The 23,712-nt window shown below is 40.3% G+C and overlaps 1 protein-coding gene across 6 annotated transcripts in view; it reads left to right on the top strand.

The window, feature by feature from the left end:
- DENND2B (DENN domain containing 2B) overlaps positions 1 to 23,712 on the top strand; it is a 181,956-nt gene that overhangs the window by 39,566 nt on the left and 118,678 nt on the right. For 4 of the 6 annotated variants that reach the window (XM_075755119.1, XM_075755116.1, XM_075755118.1 and 1 more), the window contains one exon: positions 1,340 to 1,428. The gene's annotated coding sequence lies outside the window, so the exon portion shown is untranslated. Of the gene's footprint in view, positions 1 to 1,339; positions 1,429 to 2,012; positions 2,087 to 23,712 lie in introns of all 6 variants that reach the window. The other 2 variants (XM_075755117.1, XM_075755122.1) reach the window with 1 other exon arrangement.

Raw genomic sequence — 23,712 nt, 5'->3', positions numbered from 1 at the left:
TGTAATAATTTTTTATATTTGACTCCTTGGGTTCTGCTGGGCTTCACTGGTGCATTCTTCAGGGAACTTAGGGTGAACTTGCAAGCTTAGCATGTGGTGCTTTCATGTCTAGAAAAACTATTTCATGTGATGTCGTTTCACCATCTTCTGGATTCTTGACAACTGAAGTAGCTGTCGTTTTGTATTCATCTGCCTGTGAATATTCTGCATGCAGTTTTTGGTAACAGTGTAAAATACACCTCATGTAAACCTCTGGGTAGTGTTTTTGATAGGAAGAGAGATGGTTTCAGTGTACAATCTACTGGGAGCTCTGTCATTCACAAAATATACAAGTTTTCAGAAGTACAGTCAATAATATGCTCCATTGTAGTTTAAATCTTATAATAGCTATCTGGAGAGACAGGTGTTCCTATAAGACATCTTGGCTATCTCTCCAGGTGTTTTTTTTTTTTATCCTACCTTTGCTATCATGTTACAAACACAACCAGAAGAGTAATATGTGGGAACTCTTAAATCTCCTCGTGTATAAACCTAGCTGTGTTGATTACATGATGCACATACATGTTTTCTTGTGTAAATAACATATAATGGGTTCCATATGCTAATATTATTTTAAGTTTTTAATTCAGGGGTGGAATATCATAACAGCATAGCAAAATGGCTGATAAAGAAAAAAAAGATATTGATTTCCTATTTAGTAGTGCAAAGTTAGCTTTGCAGTTTTACGCCCACTAGAGGGACTGTTGTTTATACTACGCATTGCAGAAAGCAAAGTCATGTAGTCCCTTTAATATCTTTTACAAAGTTCTAAAACTTTGAATGACTGACTCCGGTTAAATCTTCCAAAGAGTAAGTATCCAAGCTATTTCTCAAAGCGTAAAACCCTTGAGCACAGTGCTGGTCTTCTGAGTCCGAATACTTTTTACTGAATTTCCTTGCTAAATGTTCTTTTTGTTTTGAAAAGTATTTTCTCTTCTCTTGATTTATCAGTCCAGGCTTTCCTATATGACATTGCTGGGGATCAATTTAGAATATTTTTGCCAAGAAAAAAATGTTGTGTGTCTGTCTTTATGTTTGGGATAAGTTTTGTTTTGCAACCATGGTGCCAGTGAATATGGTAAACTAATCAGTTCTTGTATTTGCAAATGTCATTGAGATGGGTTTCTCCTTTAACTGGGAGGGCCATAGTGAGTTTTGGGTAAGAGGCATGTAAACTTATAGTTATTTTGAGAAAACTTCCAAATGTATCTGTTTTTTCTTGTTTGGTTGGGGGATTTTTTCCTGTTTGTTTGTTTGAGTTGCATGTTCCTGACCCACATGTTTTTCTTCTTAATTACAGAAACATGAAAGAATACAGGAAGTCCTGCATGACCATGATGAATACCTGTGCGAATTAAGTCACTGGCTGGGTACTGGGAGAACAGCAAGGTAGGGAGTCAGGCCATGCCAGTAGCTTTTCTTGTAATCTGCGTGATTGTATTTCAACAAAGCCTTCGTGCTTTCAGATATCAAATTCATAACAAGTCAGGTAAAGACAAATAGCCTGCAGGTTTGAGCGCAATAGATTTACTTTTAGTTCAAAGCTTTGGCAAGCAAACACCTCTGTGTTCTTTCCTGAGAGTAAAAAAAGTACAAGTTCTGTGGTGGTTTTCTTTTTTTAAAAGGCAATATCTCTAATTTCAACCATCGATTCATGACCAAAGCTCAGCTTCCTGGGCTGACTCTAGGGAGGGCTTGGAGGAGGGGTGGAATGCTTCAAAAACTTAGCTGATGAAAAGGCATGCTGTTTTGTGGATGCCTCCCAGAATTGTTTAAATCTGTATGTGTGTGTATGCGCGCACGCGTATGAAGAGAGAGAGAGAGAGAGATATCTCCATGACAACTGGCCCGGCCAGTCTGTGTTCTCTGCAATCATTTTAGCCGGAATCAGTGCTGCGAAAGGTCATTTGAAGGATTTGTGGGAAGCACAGCAGGTATTAGACGGTAAACGACTGGTTTTCTGATTGCCTCAGATAATAACAAAGAGTTTTGTCTGAGAAATACAAATCTGAGAATGGAGTGGAAAGGGAAATGCTCCAAACTTCAGGTAACAAAAATTGTCTTTTTAATGTTATTTCCTCCCATTTTAAAGTTTGATGGGTTTTTTTTCTGTGGTGTTTACTCCCAGCCGAGTGTCTGAGCAAGCTTGGATTCCCTAGCTCTGGGGAATGATGTCATGCAGCAACAGTTGGATTCTATTAGCCAGGGAAAGAGGAAACATCCTGCGTTTTTGGAGAAAAAAACAAAACAAAAAACTTTGGCTCTTTGTTGAATCTTGTGCAAAGGCTGCAAGAAGTGTGATTTTTTTTAAATTTTTTTTTTTTAAATGTTTCTAACAAATTAATTCCCAGAAAATGTCATTTAGGACCTAGACAGCACCAAACTTTAAAACCACTGCAACAATTACTCCTATTCAGAAGACACTTCTTTCTTCTTGGATGCTCCTGTATTCATCTTTAATGGGAAAATTAATTGCACTGTAATTAAGCAGAGGATTTGGAACCTCCACGCAGTTGGGATCCTTTAGCAATTCTTTGGAGAATGTGCTGCTAAAGAGTTTTTTCTGGTTGGGCTCTGTCTCAAACTGCTGCTTGTGAATAGATGATGCTGGCAGCATTGTTTTTAATAAGATTTTCAGTTCTGGACTGTTTTTTTTCATAGCTTTAAACCAGCTTTTTTGGGAGAGGATAGCAGGGGAAGAAAGCAGAAAACTAGTAATTTCAGCAATTTGAAAGGGTCTCTTTTTCTCCTTTTCCTCAGAGACGTTTGCTAAATGCGGTATTCAACACTTAACATTAGGATAGCATGCATAGCATTTTAAGCAGAAAAATACCTAATGATTAATGTGCAACTGCTATGTCCTAATGAAAAGACTTAACAAATTGATAATAATCCTACTTGCTCAAACATCACACAAATACACCGTACTGATAACCATGATGAAAAGATCAGGTCACCTCTATGCTCTCTAAACTCCCCTCTAGCAGATGCTCATTTCTACTTCTATGCTGCTTTGCTCCCTTCTGTGCGTTTCAGGCGTGACCCAAAGCTTGCTGGAGTCCATGGGAGTTTTCCCATCAACTTCAAAGGGCTTCAGATCAGCCTCTGCCTGAGAACTTCCCAGCCACTGTTTCAGTCTTTTGACTGCAGGACCAGGCCACAGGCTCTCCACTTTCTTTCTTGAACTTTCCAAACAGAAGGTCTTTTGTGTTCCTCCAAACAATGCCAGGCGCTGCTGACTGGCTTCAGCGTGGCTGCTAACACACGCTGGAGATAATGCTTATTTCTGCTTTCTCCTAAAATCATCCTAGAGGGGGAAAGAGCAGTGAATGGAAATCAGATCCTTCTATCCTGCCTCCCTTCCTCGCAAACAGCCGTTGTTATGAGCACGTATATGTGTGTGTCTGTGTGTGCAAATTTTTCCTTGATCAAAGGGCAATATCAGTTGCGCTTCAGGGAGAGTTCCAGGAAGACTTTAGGGGGAAAATGCAGTTCCCATTGTGATCTGCCAGTAGAGCACTCACAAGGGAGAAGCAGGCTGTCCTGGAGCAGGCAATCTTTCTACAACACGCGTACAGAACTGACAGCTGTCATCTGCGAATTGAGGGCTGATCAGGACAGTCTAACGCTTTGTGTCCTCCTCTTGCCTACCAGGTTTGACCAGCGTGATTCTATAAATAAAATACTGCTGTTAGTAAATATCAATTAATAACCTGGTTAAGTGATTGGAAAAAACAATAATTTTTCATCTGTTTAGTTTAAAGCAGTTTAAGAAATCCTTGTGCCATTCTTAACTGGGAATGAAATATCTGTGGAGCTGGCATGTTAATTTGAACCATCCCCCTCCTTAAAAAAGAACACTATGATGATTACCCAAGTGTAAGGCTCTTTTGTGGGAAAATGCTATTAGTCCCTGACATTTCTGAGACACAGAAAGATTATGACTTTCAAAATCAGAACCACTGCTTTTAAGTACTTATATTTTACAGATGGTCAGCTTGAGACTCCCAGATCTCTCTGCAAGGTGTTGCAAATTGGGCATTCCAAAGGCAACAGTTGCTTTTTGATGTTTATCTGTTGTGTGGTGCTAATACAGCAGGAAGCCTGGTGAGTTCTCTCCCAGTGTTTCTGGCTGAGTGGCATTTCCCTTAATGGTCTGTATTATTTAAATGTTACTTTGAAAAGTGATACAAGGCATCATTCCCGTACTCCTTTAATATAACTTCCATATGCCCTAGCATTCTGAATGGTTCCAAACGAAGTTTGCATATGTTTATGCTATGTATACCTTACCAGTAGGAAATAAAAACAATCAATAAACATATTTATAACTACACTCATAACAAAATATCTTATAGCTGACCTACTACGGTTGTACATAACTGTAAACGATAGCATAGACATTGGCACGCTATTTTATTTTGTTTTCATCAATTAAGGGAGTAAGTAACTCAAAGGCTGCTGCTATACCTGGTAACACACATGGAGTCCTTGCAGCAGTCCATGCAGGCATACTGGCTCTGTGCTCAACACAGCTCCTGTGGACAGGTACTCTATGGTCCTTAGCCCAGCGTTTGCAGCCTGCTGTAGCTGTCACTTTATAAGTGCCTTCATTTCTGTATCTGGAAGCGAGTTGCTTTATGTTGTCCTGACGTAAATCTCCTTGTTGGTCCTATGTGTCTACCACGTTTCTGCCAGTGGCTCTAGGCCCACGTTCTTTCTGTGGATAGTCAGTGGCTCTGAGTTTTCCAGAGAGCTTAGTGTGGTTTTTTGATAGGATTACTTGTGTCCCATCTCATTGCATTTAGAAGGAAAGTGAAAGGACACGGTGGAAATATTTTTTTTTTGTTCTCTCTCCTTGATCATCTAATAAGTCATTTTTATATTCTGAGTTATAATGTTTTAATTGCTTGTTTGATCTTGCATAAGATCATCTTCTGTGTAACTGCTCATACTCCCTCTATCTATAGGTTGACAGCATGTGTTTCCCTGTTGTCTGTTGCAGTGAGTTCCAGGTTAATTGCTATGCTGACTTATTTGTCTTTATTACTTGGAAATACACTGTTTTGTTTGCAAATAAGATAAGGCTATCTAGAAGCCTAGGACTGACTTTGTCTGTATCATTTAATACTTGTTTTTGCTCTTACTCCCTTCTCTAAATAACTCCAGTCCCTTTGATTTTTCTTCTTAGGGGAAGTCTATGAGACATTGGAAAACACTGTAGTTGTCTCAGTTTCTGCTGTTTTCTTTGAAGGTTGGGTGGGGTGATCTTCAGAGCACCTGGTGTTACAGTTGGGAGCAGATGTACCATTAAATTCTTGAACAGGAGATCAGTATTCTTCATTCGTAACCTTATGCTCACAATAGATCTAATTAATTGTTTGAAAACAACAGTGCTGCATATTTGGAAGAGCTACTCATGAGGATGCTCAAATCTTTACTTATTTTCTGTAAGTTAATTTCAATTCCATGGTTGTTTCTTCCCATGCACTGTTTTCTGGTCATGGTGACTCTGACTTTCTAAGGTGTAAAATGTGATGTGCAAAAGGATTTGTTCTGACCATCTCACACTGAATATGAGTGTGGCTACCTTGTAATTACAGCAAGAACCTTGACGTGATTGCACCGTCATTCTGCTCTGCAGTGCAGGCTCTCATTAGTGCTAATCAGTGATCTTTGTTATGCCTTTGCATCTTTGACCCAGTTACTTTGCTGAACTTAACATAGTTGCTAGTGTGACACAAAGCAGACTCTTGGCACAGCCCTGATCACAGAGCCGGGAGAGATCTGGCAACTTTCACACAAATCCATTATAATTAAGGCTTCCGGTCTGGGATTTAAACTTCTTCTTTCTCTTGAAAGCCTGAGAGGCTTTTAAAAATATTTTTCAGGCTGCAAATGAACCTACTGGTGGTAGAGGCAAAGCCCCCTGATGGTACTAGCTGCAGGCAGACATGAAAGAGGCAGGTGCTGCTTTTTCCTTCCTTAGGCTTTGCAAACACACTTCCACCCTGACTGCTTTTTGAACAGACCCTCCCAGTTGTTTCTGTTTCACGTGACGACAACAGTGTCGCCTAAGCAGTTAGAGGAGTGTTGCACCGTTGGCTTTCCTCCAGTGCCAGCTCTTATTCTGAGTTCAAGCCTCATGTATCACTAATCCTCTCTGCCCACTTGGAGCCAAACTGCTGTATGCAAGGGGCTGTTCAAAGGAGTCCCATTTCCCCATCCTGTTAGAGGCAGTGCTCCCCCCTCAAACCCTTTTTTCCCCATCCCATTGCAGTTTGACAAGATGAATCAAAGGCTAAAATGTCTGCCAATGGCAAGAGCACAATTTGGCATCCCTTGTGCAGTTGGTGTCCAGAGGATGCAAGCCATCAAATTATCCTGTGCTCCTGGTCGAGCTGAGCCTCTTGGTTTATGACCAGAACATCCCTCCCCTCTTTAAAACATGCTTGAAAGTTAAAAGGCATCACTGCACATTTACCACATTATGGACATACTGAGGACAGTTGCACAATTTTGACAGTACAAACCTGCTCCCTGCAATGCTATTTCGTGTCTCCTTGGCAGAGACTAAAAATCAATTTGAGAGCTGCAGCAGTATGGGAACATTCGCAGCTACACAATTTGCATTCCCGTGTTTTGGTCTCTCACAGGCCCATGCAGACCATCTATTATTAGTTTTGAAAGGAGAATAGCAGACAGCTGATTAATTTGAATGGCATGTTCCAGAGAGAGCTGTTTTATGACTGAGTTGTCAAGAGTGGCAAGCCAAGAAAGCATTGACTAAAGTTACAAAGAAAAATCTCTGACATAGAGCACAATCCTGTTTATCCAAAAGATTTGTAGGGGACAAAACAATCTTCATACCATTCTGCTGTCAACATGTTCAAGCCCGTGCTGGGGAGGTGAGAAGCTGAACAGCTCAGCCTGTTGCGTTCATCCCTTAGCAGCTCCTGGGAGAGCTCCCTGGGAGTTTCATGGCACGTTGTCACGGGGAAGGGGACATATTGCAGCTCAGTCTTCAGAAACCTGCCTAAAACATAATTTCAAGTGACTCATTCTGGCGTTGATTTTTGGAGAAAAGTCAAGCTGGTTTCAGAGGGAAGAGTGAAAAAAAAACCCCACTTTTGGACATGATATGCTTTGTGTAATCAGCTGATGCTCTGGATTAGAGCTGCTCCGCTGTGCATCAGACTGGATTTCACCATTGCACTGACCCTGCTACACTCATGCTTGGGGTAGCAGATTGGCTTTTGGGAATGTAAGAAGACCTAAGGGCAAACAGATTTTTTTTCAGTGCTCTTTTAGCAGCAGCACATAACAGTAGTCTGCAAGTTGAGTGGTATCACCCTGGGACATGCACAGGTGGCTGTCTGGCCACCCCTTTTTGTTTTCTCTGGAAGCAAGACTCTGCTCCTGGCCTGGGCAGTTGAAGCATAGCTCTCTTTCCCTGATCTGAGGCTTTAGTGGTGAAGGAGAGCCAGTCCTGTCCTTGGAGGTGCATAAGATGATCCATCTAGGTCTTCCCTCTCCTACAGCAATGAGCCTCTGCCATAATGCTCTAACATCATGAGCCTGTTTCCTCTGCACTTACTTGGTATGCTCTCATGAAAGATGAGAGCAGAGGGTGGCACAAGGAAAGAAGGCTAAACTGCCCTCTGGTCACCGTGGGCTGGGAGGAGACCGCATGTTTTTCAGTGCAGAGAGCTCGTGTCCTTGATGGTGATCAAGTGATCAGCTGGACAGGAACACTGTTTTCTTGAGCCAGGCCAGAGCTGCTGTCAAGGCACGGAGGAGGTGGTCCCAAAACATATGCAGAGCTGAGGTCCTTACAGACCCTGCCTATCACCATGTGCTGCCTCCACCCTCCTCCTCCCTTTAGGGACCATAGAGATGTGGAAAAGGGTAGCAATGAGACTGGGGCTTTTTCACTTTCTCTCCAGCAGTTAAGCCCAGGTTCCTTTTTCAACAGAAGTCTCCCTGGAAATGAGACTTGTTCCGTGTAAAGATTGAGTGCAGGCAGAGGTTGAACCTTATTGCATTTAGAAACGCTTACTTCATGTCCTCATGCTTGGAGCTCTTTGTGTGTGGCATGACGGCTGCTACACATGCTGATTATAGCCCATCAGCAGGTTATAATATCTTCTGCACCAGACTCAGTGGATAGTATAATATACTGTCAAATTTGGCATTTGCATTAAGATCTGCTTTTCTCTCCTATGGAGATGTTATCCAATTTTCTGCTGAGACACACCAAGAGCTAAGGTCCCTGCTGTGTTTTATTTACTATTGGCTGATGTGCATGGACAGTAGAAACCAAATGTAAACATGACTTGGTGCTGTGTACTACAATAGCACAGAATGCTTCCTGGGGATTTATGACCGTCTGGAAGAACAGAGAGTCCGAGGGGCAGCCTGAGGTTGGCAGCTGTAGCACCTTGTCAGCAGATCCCAGCACAGTTCCTGTGCTTGTGGCACTGATGGCTCTGATAACGTGGGTGTACCCACCTATTCTAAAAGTACGGCCAGATCCTCAGGTAATTTTTCTGGAAAATCTATGCAGTTCATGTTCTGGATATGGCAGACTGATTGCAAAGTGGCTGTTTATCCAGAGATTTCAGGTGTCAGACAATGGCTGCTCTGGCCAGGCTGTGTGATGTCCTGAAATCCGGGAAAAAAAGGGCCACATTCCTCTTTCTCCACCTGAATAAAATTTCCATGTGGAAAACCAGGCTGTGTTAGGTGAAGCTCTCTTCTGCATCAGCCTCTTGCTGAGTTGTATCAGGTGTGTAATGTCATTTTTGGCAGTTGTGCCGCTAGTGTGGTGTATGACCTTGCCCACAGTAGCAGTGCATGTGGCCTCACTGTCTTCTGAGATCTGGCATCACGTGTGCCCCTTGGTGACACAGTGACAGGATAGACTCCAAAGCGAACCACCACTGGTTCTGAGAAGGATGAGTTCTTGCTGCCTGTATTGGTGCCAAATGATACGCTGGCTTATGGAAGTGTTAAAGTGTTTATTATTAAAAAAATTATTTGTCATGAGAAAAGGAGAAATTTGTTGCTTGCAGTGAGGGAACAGTTGGCTACTCCTGAGTCTGGGTAGAAAAGGGAGACGATAGGAATATGTTGGAGGAAGAATGAGGAAAAGACCCAGCTGTTTATCTGTGAAAGAGGAAGGAAAACTTTGTTAAAAGGTAATTATTCTTCTGGATGAGTGGTTGGCTTCCTGCCAGGTGGGCAGGAGAGGAGCAAAGTCAAAACCCAGATTTCTGGCTCAGCATAACACTTATCATTTCAACATTCGTCTACTACCTGATTTAAAAGCAAACCAACCAACCCATCATTTTAGACTGGGAATCCTGTAAAATATTTTTTGGGTAACATGTATGTATGGTGTTCCCAAAATAAAAACAGTCCTGGACCCTTGCAGCAGTGGGGGGATGATGAGAGGCTGCTAGGCTGTTTCACTGCTGGCCACTACTGAACAGGAGCAGCAAATCTGTTGGCTTGGACAGATTGCCCTTGTGATAGTGGCTCATTAACGGTTGTCACATCAGTTGTGTTTCCATGACAGCCCCAGGTCTGACAAATGTGACAAAGCTGTGTTTTATCAGCAAATCCCCCAGCAAATCCCCTGTTGGCCCTAGTCAGGAAAACATATGTATAAGAAGAGAAAATTTCTTCCTGCTCTTTGTTACTGACCGATTCTGCTCTTTGTATGTGAACCAGCCAGCTAGGACTAGTTGCTCTGTGATTTGCAGTACCTTCTGTATGGGGCTGAACCAGTGATGAATTAATACCTTTTTCCATTTGTTAAGAAGTTCTATTTATTGTTTCAGTGACCAAGGAAACTCTAAATGTCAGATTGAAGTTTTGTTCTCTTACAGGGCAGGCTTGGGCATCCTTGAATCAAACTGGCTTTTTTGCAGAAGGGTTATGGAGATTCAGATAGGTATGTTGGCCAGGGCTGAACCTGTAGGGTAAGCAGTCAGACTTGTTCTGTTGCAGTTATTTAAAAAGAAAAAAGAGCAGGAGCATTTTATTTATATTCAACTAATATCTCCCTCTGACATTCCTCATTGAACACTACAAGATGAAGCAGTCTGCAACTGTTTGTTATCTGTAGGTTGTCTGTTAATATGTTGTATGCCAAATCATGCTCATACATAAAATGAGGGGAAATAAGGATAAAATTATAGACATGCAGAGATCTCTTTCTACCACAAATGTATCAATCCTAAAATCTAGCAGGATCTGTAATATAAGTATTTGCCCCTCTTATGTGGTGAATGTAAAAGAAGGGAAATACTATTTGAATAAATTAGATAATATGACATAAATAAGAAAATGAGGAGGGCTGCAGAGCTTTGAAATATAACATGATTGCACTTTCCTGAATAGAATCAGATCTGCTTACAAGCATTCAGTCCACCTCTGCAGGGAATTGCAAACAGGATGCAGCTTTGCTAATATTGGCAGGTGATGGAGGGTTTTTTAACTGAAGTGATAGACCCCAAGGCTCTGTATCAGAAGGTCTTGAGGCTGATTCCTGGTGCCACACTGCTCTTGTGCTTTGTAGCTCATAGCTCTGTGTGCGTATAACGTATGAATTAGTGTTCACTTCAGCTCCACGTCTGCTACTCTCACCAGGAACATTTTATCTCCCAACCAGGTAGAAACTTTTGTTTGGGAGATCCTAACCTTGTCCAAGAGAGGTTCCCAAGAGAGTAAAGGTAAACCTGCTTAGTTCAAGACTACCTTCCTGGACTGATTATCTCATCTGCCTGCAGCAAGCCTGTGCATAGGCAGTACTGAGTAACTCCCTGGCTTGAGACTTCCAATAGCATTATCTCTGAGATAGCAAATGGTGATGCTTCAGCTGCTCACTAGTGCACTGCGGTTTATAGTGTCACAGTTGTGTCATTCCAAACTTGAAGGTGATGACTTGGGCTGAAACATGCATAGGCGAATATATTTATTTTAAAACAATGAGTAATACATCTGATTATTTATGCAGTTACTGCTATAAATTAAGTCAATGCTTTTTTCAAGCATTGTTGGAAATTCTAGACAAAGCTGCCAAGCGAAACACGTGAATCCCATTTTATATCTCATGTCTGCTAGGTGCAGAGAGGGAAGCTGAACAAAAAGAAATCAGGATATACCTCAGAAAAACAAAATTTGTCATATACTAATAGCAAACATCTACTCTCCTGATCTCCATGGGAGCAATGGCAGAGAGGGGGAACAGATCATCTGTGTGACTGATGAAGCACAGTCAGTAGGAGAATGAAAGGCAAGGCATGGAAATGTGTGTGCTCTCAAAGAATGCTGTGCACCTCAGCATAGCTGGGTGTTCTGTGAGGGAATACCTTTTGTTTTACATTTTTAAGCAAAAGCAAATCTCTATTTTGAGAAATAGGGAAAAGACTTACTAAAAGGGGAAGGTGACGCTTAACGAATGAAGTATTTCTCTGCAAGGTTTGAGATTCTATAGTGTCTGTGGCATTGAAAGTAGAAGAGGCATCATTTGAGGACAGCTGATCAAAAGGGGTTGACAAACATTTGGTGCTGTTTCCAGAACTTTGTCGGTATCCTGACTGAGATCAACACAACTGTTTCCAGAACTTCAGTCAGACTTCAAGGGGGAGCCAGTCACCAGAGCAAGGACTCAGGAAGTTTACTGCAAAGTTTTCTTCTTCTCCTAGTAACAATCAGTCCCACCAAGTCACCTCTTCCATTGCACCTTTCAGAGATGCAGTGATGGTGTAAGAAACCATGTGAAAACATCATAGCAAACTCAGGTTGCTATAATGTTTGAAGAGAAAGTACTTAGGTGAGACTAACATTTAGGGTTTTGTTTGTATAGTGTTCAGTATGCTAAGTCCCAACCTGTGGCTAAGTTTCTGAGGTAGTGGGTATAATAATAACTGGGTTAATAAAAATCAGGCCTGATAAGCATCACTGAATTGAGTAGAATACTGCCTTTTTTTCCTAGCTGTAGCTCTCCAAAAGATGCACACATTTTGATTCTGAAGAGCCATTAATTATCTTTTGGTTAAAAGGAATGAAGAATGAGTCAATGCATATCCATTTGCTCATTACTTTCTCCCAATCCCATCACAAACCTATGGCTAAATGCAGTACTTACAAAATCTCTCCATCCTGTATCTCGATGGGAAGTTTGTGTTCCTGCTGTGTTTCTGTAGCCAGCACATTCCTGCAGGCAGGGAAGTGGAAAACCAACTTCTTAGATTTGTGAAAAAGTGCTTCATCTCTTAGCTATCTGCATCCTAATTTGGAATTTTTATTCTGCCTTTAAAATCTTCCCCCAGAAAAATGAGTTTGAAGCCCAGGCAGTATTTCCATATAAGTGACTGAGTCATCTTCCTTGTGAAGTGAGGATTCACTGTTGCCTGGAGTTATGGTCTTAATGACTAAGATGAACAGATAGTTGGAATTTGTTATAAATTTATATTCTGTCATTCATTATTTCTTTTTGAGTGTAGTCATACAGGGAGAAAACAGATGTCATTATTCTGAGATGGGGTTTTTTGTTATTGATGTAGTAGCAGCTGAAACAAAAAATGGTGATACTCACAAGGAGTAAGATGGAGAATTAATATTCAGACTGTTGTGATGCTAGGTCTCTTAGTCCCCGTAGTAACATATTCTACAGTAGCCAGAGAACAGCCTAAATGTGATGACCCGGTTGAGAGGCAAAATAATTCTTCACATTCACAAGTGCTCTCTAAAGACACACAGGATCAGTTTTCTGATGTATTTGAGCACTCTTGCACAAGGAAATTTTAAAATTGTAAGAAGCAGTTTGAAGTTCCATTGAAATAAAAATTAATTTGGTTTGTTGATGGATGTGGCAATTCCACTGAACAGTCAGATACCTGGAAATCTCCTCTAACTGTGCTTTTGGGGTCTGAGGACAATGTTCTCAAAAGCCCTGAGGTCCCACTGACTTCCAAAAATGTTGAAGTCCTGAGTACTCTGAAAGCAGAACTCAAATCCTGTAAGCACCTTTGCAAGGTGTTCCTGTGTGCATGCTCTGTTTTCCCCTGTCAGCTAAAATACTGTATCTTCAAACTGTTTCTGAAGTCTTGGTCATACAGAAATTGTATTTACCTTCTTCAGATAGAAAAGTTTATTTTCAAGTTGGCAACTATGTAGCCATTTCTCTACAGTGAGAAATGTACACAGTTTGTGTTTTAGTTGGAAAGAGAAATTGAAACCAACTTGTCCTTGTGAGCCGTGCAGGAGCTAGCTCAGCAAAGGCAAAATGGACCCATTTGGGAGCTGTGGGGCTTTGAGCAGCATTCCTTCACAGTCGTGAGAAGAAAACAATAAGAGGTGGGGGAAAAAAAGTGAAGAAAGCAAACGGGTAAGGGGAGAGCATCTGCACCATACAAATTACGAGGGATGTTCAGTAGAGTGACAGTCAAGAGAGACTTTCTCTTTCCTCATCATCAAAGCCTTCCTATTAATGCACTCTTTGAAGCAGTTTGTGTTTTACAGTTAAATTTTAATTTTCCCCTAATTAAACATAGCTAGGTGGATCGTGTATTTGCAGTTTCATATCTGAGGCTATATTAATAATCCTAGATATTCAGGTAGAGGTAATTGTGACAGATACCTTTGTGAGGGAGTTAACTTGCCCCTAAATTAGGGGTAATAGATCTGTGTTGTATGCAAAGCAGCAGATCAGGTCTCAGAAAACTGTCTCTGTGAGTAGGTGACTATACAGTGTTTTCTTCTTTCTCTCTCCCTAGATAAAAAGGAGTATATCCAAAGGGGCTGTGCAGGATATTGTATTCAGTTCTCTTCTCAATCTGAAAGCTGTTAACAGGTGGGAAAGAAATTGCCTGCACTTGCAATTGTGGGAAAGATGTGAAGACATGCTCTGAAGGGTAAGAGGTGTGTAAGGCTGTGAAGAAATAAGGAAGGGAAAGGCTTCAAAAATAACTGAATAATTAGATCTTATTCAAGCAGTGATTCGTAGAACGTGGTCTTGCCTATCTTTGGACAGAAACTTTGGAAGAAGCAGTAGCCAAGAGGTGAATGAAAATGCACCACAGTCTTTTGGCATATTGCCTTCCAAAATAGATGGTGAAGCTTCTTCTGATGGACCTGTAGCTGCTGTGCTAAAAATATTTACCTTAGTCACAAACAAAGCCACTCAGAGCTGAGTTTAAAAAAGATATTCTACAGCAACTACAGTCAAATCAGGGTTTGTTTTAAACTGTCATCCATCCTGTAAAACAATTGCCCAGTGTCAGTCAAAGAGAATTTGAAGACTTGAAGGGCTCTAGACTGATTCTCTGTAGGTGTCATTAGGTGACCAAGTAGATGCGCTGTAAGTATGCTATGCAAAGGAGACATGGTGGTGGTTTTACGCAGGGCAAAACACATGTGTTTAACCTATCAAATGGAAAGCTTTTTACTGGCTTGTGAAAGTTGGGTAATAGTTAACAAATTAATAAATTTTACTGTAGAAGAATTCTGTACATGATGGCTGTCATAATTTCCTTTGACTTCATTTAAAAGTTTACGTTAACTTAAGTCTAGTTTCTACTTCTCCACATATGGTGGAAATCTTACTTATGGTGTGGTGTGAGTATACCTTGATCAAGTTAGAGATTTCTGGTGCAATAAGCTTTGTGAGAAAAATGAATATTTAGAAATGACATGTTAATCACAGATTAGATTGCTGGATTTCATCCTTGGGCTGAAGGACCATGTTACCAATTTTAAAGCTTGTGCTTTTTTTTTTTTCCTTTTCCCCTCCTAGAGGTGGAAATTGTGCTAGCCCAGGAGTTGATGAGGGTTTTGTTGTAGTTATTTAAATTGCTTTTAGTCTGTGGTATCCTGGCATCAGATGCTTCTCTCTTGCTGTATGCAGATAACCATTAATGAAAAATTTGTCAGCTCCGTTGCAATTTTTGGTGTGGTCTTTTTACCAGAAATGTTTTGAGACACTGTGGAAAACTGGAAACAAATGCTGCAAAAAGCAACGAGCCTATAGGTTGAAACTGGTCATACTGACCAGTGTTGTTGGATCCCAATTTCCCTTTAATTTGAACATCAGAGGGTAGTGACCCCCTAGAGAGCTTAGGGAGGCTCCTGAGACAGCTCTGAAAAGTTAACTGGTGTAAATAACCTTGCACCTTTGTGGCACATCTCAGCTGCAGAATATGCAATGAATGGGAAGCTCAGGTTATTTATTTTTGGGGTTTGAGGTTGTCAGGGAGCATTACCGTGATATTACACAGGAGTAATAGAGCTAGCCTGCTGTACAGACAGTCTAGTGGTGAGTTAGGGGCAGAGATGAAGCAAGTACATTTGAGATCCCACTTACGCTGTTACTAATGAAAGGACCTTTCTGATGCCTTTCCAGCTTAAACAGTTGAATCTGTGCGCACGCAGTAGGCTTCCTTTCCTTTGAGTCATGTGGTACATAACTGGACTTGCTGCTTTGTGTGTCCAGGCAGTTGGATTCGACTGCATTTTCCCTTTATGGATGATCCTGGTTGAGAAGCCTGCTAATCTCCATTGGACTTGACAGGGAAAAATATTGGGGATATGGTTTTGAAACTGAAAAGTGCAGCACTATAATAAATTGTGACTCTCTGGTTGAACATGAGGATAAAATTCATTCCAGACCCTGTGTTTGAATGGAACAATTTATGAATGGAAGCACGGCTTCTGGATTGTATTTCAGCATTAGTCTCTGGTTTGGAATTGTGCTATTTCCAACATAGACAAGTATATGCATTTTATAAGCTTTCATTCTTCCCTTGTTCAGATTGTTCAAATATAAAATTTCTTGTGCTGGAGATGGCTGTGGAGTATATGCCATAGGAAAAATATTTTATTTTTGAAAAGAAACAGGTTAGTAACTGTTGTCTGCAGTTTACATATTGAAAATAACTTTATATTTGGCTGAAGGAGAACTGGCTGATGCTCAGAGGTATCACAATTGCATTTCTGCTTTACCTCCATTTCACACATGTCTTGTTTTATGTGCATCACCTGCCTCAGCTCTGTCATCTGTCAGATGGGGATAACTGCTAGACAGCGTCACAACCATGTGCGTTGCTTACTATCATCTGATACAATCAGATGCTTAGATGAAAGCCAGTAGCCGTAGTAAATATGAATGAGTATTGGTTATATTCAGAAGGACAAGCTGGAAGACAGTAATGTTGTAGTTATCAAAGAAATAAACAAATTAAAAGAAAACATGATTAAGCAGCATGTATTAGGAAATTAGGAGTCTTGGACTGAAGTCTGTAAACTTTCTAGCCTCTGCTGCAGAGAAACAGTAGCTGAGAAGTAGATGCTTAAAGATGAAGAAGGAGCCAAAACCTCCTGTCAGTTAACATACTGTGGTTTCACCCACAGCTTAAAACCGTTTAGTTTTAAACCTCTCAGATGGATTATGTTATAATGTTGACAGAAACAAAAATGAGATGCAAAAAGAAAAGCTTAGGCAAAAAGTTTGAGGTGTGATTTTTACATCTGCTAACTGGAAACTTAAAATTTTTTATTTATTCTTTCTCACTGTTATATTTAAAGATGCTGAGCTCCTATAACTTTGAGAAAAGGTAAATTCTATTTTAAGGTCTTCATTCTTTCTGTTTTTTCTAGGTCATAGTTTTAAAGCACAGAATTGTCAGATGTCTTCTTAGAGCTAACAAAAAATGTTTTCTAAGTAACAGTGTGTGGAGCTTGGAATAAAAGCTGAGATGTGAGCAAAATTTTTAGAAGCGGCTGAATTGCACCTGAGAGAAGTAGAAGGATAGGGGCAATACAAAAGCTCATTTTGACCAGTTTGCTAGCAGTGTCTGCACACATTGGGCAAGCAGAGGTAAATGACCGCTTGTATATTGGACTCTGTTGAAGTATGCTGGCCTACCTCTGCAGAGAACTTCCCATTTCCCTGTTGTTCTGAAAGGGGTGTTGTTGCCCATCCCAGCAAAAGTCTAGGAGTGAATTGTTTCATCCTGTCTCATCAACTGCATTCAATCTACCTGTACTGAAATCAGCTGAGTTAGTCTGCATTTAGTCCAGGCAGCTGGAAACAGAAATTGCCTCTTTGATTTTTCAGTTAACACTAAAATTGTGAGCATGGATTATGATATTGTTGAGAAATATTCTTCAGAAAAATGTTAATTTATTGTGGCCCATGCATCATCTTCGCAGAAAAATGGGAGAAAAATACAGCTGCTAATACAGGTCCCACATGTTTATTGATATCTAGGAATTTTTTCATCACTTAACTAACAAGAGAGAGTTTTGGTTTTGCTTTGGGTTTAGTAATTAATAAGAAGATATAGTAGCTTTGGTCAAATAGAATGCTCAAGCAATCTTTTAAAACATCAATTACTCATTTTTAAAGTAAGTGGGAAGAATTAAACATGGCTCTATAACAAGGTTCTTATTTCAAAGAGCAAATTATTATAGAGCTATAGCAACAAGTTAGTAGCATGAGCTGGGCTGAATTGGACAGGTACCTAAATATGAAGTAAGCCTAGAATTTCCTGAAGTTAGGGATTCTAGAGCCACCAGGAATCGGTGTCTCAGGAACGGAGTCCCAGGGAATAGCCACAAAAAAAAAAATAGGAAAAGTCTGCAACAAAAGGAGAGAAAAACTCATGGAGAAATAAAAGTGCATTTTTGAGATCAAGAAGCATAATTAAAAAGTGAGGACTATCAGAGGTGACGTTGGATTAGACACTGCTAAGGATGTTAAAACAGAGTTGTTGGATTTTTTCCCAAAACTTATGAAAACAGAGGTAGGAAAGAGGCATGGAATAGGTGGGATAGTTAGCATGAGAAGAATGGTTCAGTGACTAGTGACTGTACAGAATATGCAGAAACTAAACTATGCTGTGCCTTCATTGCCAAGGGACTGAAAGGGAGTGATGACTATTATTGACCTGATGGATGAGATTGGCCATGGAGGCAAAGAAGAAATACTAGAATAAAAGGCACATGAAAACAGCTGGTACAGCAACAAACCTTTAAAGGTGCAGGACTTCTATCATGTGCTTGGAAATTGGAAATGTAGTATCTGTGTTGCAGAAGAGGAACAATGCAGCTCAGTGGTTCTGATCATGATAAACCAACTTGGAAGGAAAGGATATGTGGAGTCTTGGAGTTTAAAAGCAGAAGGTAGATTGTGCTGACTAATCTGATAGCTCCCTCTGATAGCTCTGTTGCAAGAGGCAGAGAAGTGGCAGATTTGTTCTCTTTGGACTTCTGCTTGATAGCAGAACCACAGTGGAAACTACTAAGTGAGAGAAATTTGGAGTCAGTAGAGCAAGTGGGAAGTGAGTTGGTAAGGATGAAAAGATAAGGCTAGTGTTGAGAGAACAATACCATGTTTATGATTTTAAATTTAGCTGGTTTTCAGCTTTAGTTCAGCTTCTCTTAATAGCCTTTACTGGTAAGGAGGTATGCAGGCAGCAAAGTGGGAAAGGATGTTGCAAGTCTTTTACTGAAGCTTTGAAAGCTATTACACAATTGAGATAAATTAGGAGAACCAACATGCTTGTGAATTGTTCTCAAGAATGCCCTCTTAAAACAGAGGGTAGGAATCCGGGTAAAATCCATTTGTTAAGTAGTGTTTTAAAATTCTTTTATTGTCAAAGCATTAGTTTAAATGGTTATTTGTCCATACATTTCTATTTTTGGTTTCCTAATGGAAGTACCAACATAATTTTTTTTAATGCTTTTGTGTCCATAAATGATAACTTGGTTATTTTCCAACAGAATTTTAAATCATAGTTTCTTCTGAAACTAGTTCTTGAGAGGTCCATTCACTGTCTGAGAGAGGTGGTTTTGGGGCTTGTTGTTGTTTGTAGTGCCCAAAGAGAACTTTAGTTTTCACACCCCCCAAACCCCGTGTTTTGCCCACGTTCTAAGGGATTACAGGGGACTTTGGTGGGAAGAACAATAGGAAGCAACTGAGACTAAAGGTGATAATGAACTATCGGAGATCCTTACAGAAAGTAGGAGCCTGTTTCAGAATCAGTCAATATAAAATTGTCTCTGTCATGCCCTTTGGACTATAAACGTGATGAACTGCCTGTCTGTCTGTCTGCTGTGTCTGTACAAAGCAGACATGCTGGTGTTTCTACAGCCATGCCTATCTTCATTCATAACATATCCTTAGGAAGACCCTGCCTCACCTCCCCTGCCTCCTCATGTCTGTGTGGAACCTTTCATGTCCCCACAGCCCTGAATGATGGCATATAATAAAATACCGCTTGTCAGCTAAGAAAGAGACTCAAATTACTTGGCCAGTCTGAACAGGGCCTTTCGATCCCTTTGTTCAAAGTCAACATTTCTTTTCCCCTCCTCAGTTCCTGGGGTTGTTTTTCTGAGCTTGTAGAACTCACTGGTGCTATTTAAAGTAAGCCTTAGATATAAGATTCAGACTAAAATACAGTGGCCCTTGGCCTTAAGTCCAGATGCCTGAACTCCCTGTGATGCATAGTGGAAGCAACAGGGGGCCTTAATCATTCAGGCAAAACTCTGTTGATTTCAGGAATAAAAGTACTTCAGGATTTAATGTGTTGGCACAAAGACTATATTTTGTGAGAACATTACTGTCAAATAGACGAGTGTTGAAACAGTGCACCTTTCCTACTTGCAAACCACTATTGTTCACAGAAAAAATGAATAGAAATGCTGCTTCTAATTTTGAATTTACTGAGCAAGCAGACTAAAATGCTTGATTTTTGAGTAAGCTGATTTCACTGGGCTTTCGGGCTGACAGCTTTATCAGTAGGGACAATTCTGTAAATTGAAAATCGGGTAGTTCCCAACTCTCTGGGCATGGTGGTTTTCCCATTATCCTGGTCATGTCCTTTCCCCATCTTCATGTCTCTGTAGCTGTTGATTTCTGAAATATGAACCTGTAATCTTAAACTCAATAACTGAAGCAGCAAGGTGCCTTCTGTACAGCCCATTTATAGACAAGAGTATTTCTAATTTAGTCTCTTTCTCCTTAGATGGTTGAGTTTCCAGGTGTCCGGACAAGTCAGGCAGTAGTAATAACAGAAGATGGAGGTTTTGCAGTATGTAGTGCTAGATAAAATAAAATAACAATCAAAAGTTGATAAACTTCTTGGGTTTATGTGAAACAAGCTCTTGACCAAATTAGAACTGGGTAAAACACTTTTTACCTTGGTTTACCCTTGACCTTACCACTGAATTTTTCAGACAGATTACTGTGTTAAATCTTCTGTATGATTCATTGACATCAAAGCAGTCTTGTTGTCTAACAGCACAATGGGGCTTGGCTGAAGCAAGGTAGCTTTGAAAGAAAAGATTTTAGCTGGCAAATAGCTTTTATTTTTTTTCCATGAGAAAAAGAAAAGTTTTTATTGAAATAGATGTACTTCTCCTTAGCATGGGTAAAGTACCTTGCTGACAGTGTTTTGAAAGATTTTTGTAATACATTTAAAGAGATTACTAAGGTGTTTTCTCGCGTGCAAATTTGGCTCAGTGTTTCCTGTCTATTTTCATTGAGCATTCACTTGTGGAGTTACTCTGAAAAGGTGCTGTATTGATTGACATACACTTGAAGTCTCCCTCTTGTTTCTTGTAAGAAGTGTGATTCCTTCTTGATACCCAAACCCCTCATTCTGTGAGGCAGGAGTCAAAAATATCTTTTGAGAGAAGTTAGCCTCAGCAGATGCTCCCTCGAAGGTGCCTATGCACAGATACCCTAGGCTGACTGCCTAGCTTAATGCTTCTGTGTTGAATGAATTGCCTGCTTATAGCAGGTAAAGTCCAGTTTATATTGGTTGTGTTGACGGCAATTCACTTTTTCAAAAGCACCTAAATGATTCACACATTTGCATGCTATTGACTTTAATGATACCTCAGCTCCGAGTACAGAAACCATTGCTGGCATGGGAATAAGACTTCTGTTAAGTATTTGAGACTTGTACGAAGGTAGTGTTGGGTAGTTGCCTGGAGCAGTGGTGTCTGGTGGAAGTCTGTTTTCTTTCAGCAGGAGAAAAACAGATGCTACGCACCAAATGAAATGAGCAGAGAGGAGATAAAAGCACTGCTGGAGATAAAAGTGAGAGGCTGGAGCAAGGAGAAGCCTGGCTGTACTTCACCTGTAGGCAGATACATGCCCATGTGTGTTCCCTTGATGCTGAGCTGCCGTACCTACCTCTGGGATGTTCAGCCCATGCTGTAGTTCCTGCACAGGTCCATTTGGTGCTTTGCAAAATTGCCTTTGAGTAGTCCCACAGGGAGACTGTATTGTTTGTGTCAGCAAGTCAAAGACTTCCAAGTAGTGTGTGTTTCCTTTCAGGAACCATCTTTTTCCTTTGGGGGAGCATCTCTATGTTGGCACAGGTATACTGTACCTCTCATATAGGACTGAAAACAAATGCTCGTTCTAGCACTTGTATATCACTATTAAGTACACAAAATGCAGAAGAAATTACTCTCTTTTCCCTAAAAATTATGTGTAGGGAAAGGGTGGACTGATTAATCTCAGCATAGTAAAAACAGAAAATGCTAGCTACATCATTGTGCATTAAATCTTCAGTTATAGATTTAAGTGTTGTACTGTCATGTAAGAGTGTGGCCACAGTCAGCATCTGAAAGAACTCACTGTCAACAGTCTGTTCAGTTTCAGCTACGTTATTCATAGGATTCATTCCTCCCTCCAGCTGTTTCCACAAATTGAAAGACTTTATTTCAGTTTATAAATGCTATTTCCCCATTGTTCATGCCCACAGCTATTTTCCATGCCCAAATATCCATCTCCCCAAGAAAAGAAATCCCAACCCTATAAAAGAAGCCATGTGGAATGATCCTTTGAGGAGAAAGTCCAAAATGGCACAATATTGGAGTTGCCATCTGCAAAACTTCAACAGCTGGTATTTCTCTGTTGTGTATCTGTGACTGTGTGGGGATATTGGGCAAAGAGCAGAATATGAGTGGGGTGTGGTTGCATTACCAAAGGGCTCTCATTTTTTGTGTTGTGGCTCCAGTTTTCTCATTAAAACTGGAAGGGCCAAAACTTCCACTGTGAGAACTGAATGGAGCCATTGCTCGATGTTTTTGGTGGTACAGCTACAGCATGAAGAGAATTTTTCACTCAGAGAAACTCCCAACTGTATTGGCTTTTTAATAGGAAGACTAGTCAAATGGTTAAGAAAATACAGGTGTCTGGAACAGCAGAGATAATACCTTGAAACTGCCATAACATTAAGCTGCAGCTTGAAGAAAAAAAAAAAAAAAAAAAAGCCCTCGAACTTCAAACCATCTTCATAAGTGTATTTCCTTTAGAGCCTCACCTGGACTATAGCTGCTGTGAAGATTCAGCTAAACTGAATTTCATGTTTTCACACCCTTAGACTTCCTAGGATCAGAAAAAGGATCCTTAGCATGGCTCTTTCATCTAAAACATAGGATAAAGAAAACCCCTTGTATATGGATGTCCCATTGTTCATGCTTCCTTCAGGTTAAATGGGAAAAGATTGGTTTGGGGAAAATGAGGTAGGAGTTCAGATTGTGACAGATACTAGGCACACACCACAAAAGAGATGCAGTTTTTCCATCAGGAAACTGCAGGACACTGTGCTCTGTAGGAACCTGTGAATCCTGGTGCATTTATAGCACCTACAAATTTCAAGGCAAATTATCAGTTAAAATTGCTCAGCCCCAAATCATCAGATAAGTAGTCAAAAAACATATTTGAATTGTACTCATAATCTCATAAATCATTACCTTTCGGAGTCACAAAGGCATTAATTTTCTTCTAGCAGGATGAAATCTGCTGTTAGGCAGTTTTTTCCTGCTGTGTGCTAGGCACAGGTATGATTCTATCTGCCTCTGTAACACAAATCACTGTCCCGGCATCACAAAAAGTTTCACAGGTATTTAACTACCTTTTGGAAGACTAGTACTGAGTTTTGAGTGAACAGTGGCCAAGTTTGTGGTATCAGCTGGAAACCATGTGGAATCTAGTAATGCAGACTTCATGCCAGACAAAACTGATTCATTTCTGTCTTGAATGTTTTGATTTGTTTGTTAATCAAACTCAGGGAAAAAATATATTCACAAGAAGTTGAAACTGAAGAGTTTTCATGTAATAGATTTTATAAGCCTCAAAGGCCTTATTTGTTTTATGGTGATGGAATTTTTAGTAGGAAAGCATTATTTATACTCTGTGTATACTTTATTCTAGTTAATTTACTTACTGGAAGACAAATTTTGTTTGTGAAGTTTAGTAACAAGTTGTGTGCAGAGTATTGTGCATATACAACTGCATAACTGCAGCTATGTATCTAATAATTTGTGTATTTGTAGATGCACATTTTTAATTCTCTGCTTACTGGTACTGGAAAGATCAGTGCATACAAGTGAAGTGAAGGAGGAACAGTGGAGGAGTAGGAGACAGGACAAAAGTCTGGGATACAAGTTAATTTCTGATATCATCCTCTATGAACACTAGCAAAGGAGTGTCTGAAACTAGAGTTTAGCTGACAACTGCATGAGCATAAACTCTATGAAAGCAGAGTAGAATTCAGGTTTGCCCTTTTGCCAGGTGAACTATGTTATGATTGATCATAACAAAATCTGTTTTGACACTTTTGTTTGAGTTGTGTTGGGAGTAGA

This window comes from Balearica regulorum, chromosome 5, assembly GCF_011004875.1.
Source record: "Balearica regulorum gibbericeps isolate bBalReg1 chromosome 5, bBalReg1.pri, whole genome shotgun sequence".
Classification (NCBI taxonomy): Eukaryota; Metazoa; Chordata; class Aves; order Gruiformes; family Gruidae; genus Balearica; species Balearica regulorum.
The sequence above is the reverse complement of the archived record's forward strand: the minus strand, read 5'-3'. Positions and strand labels throughout refer to the sequence as shown.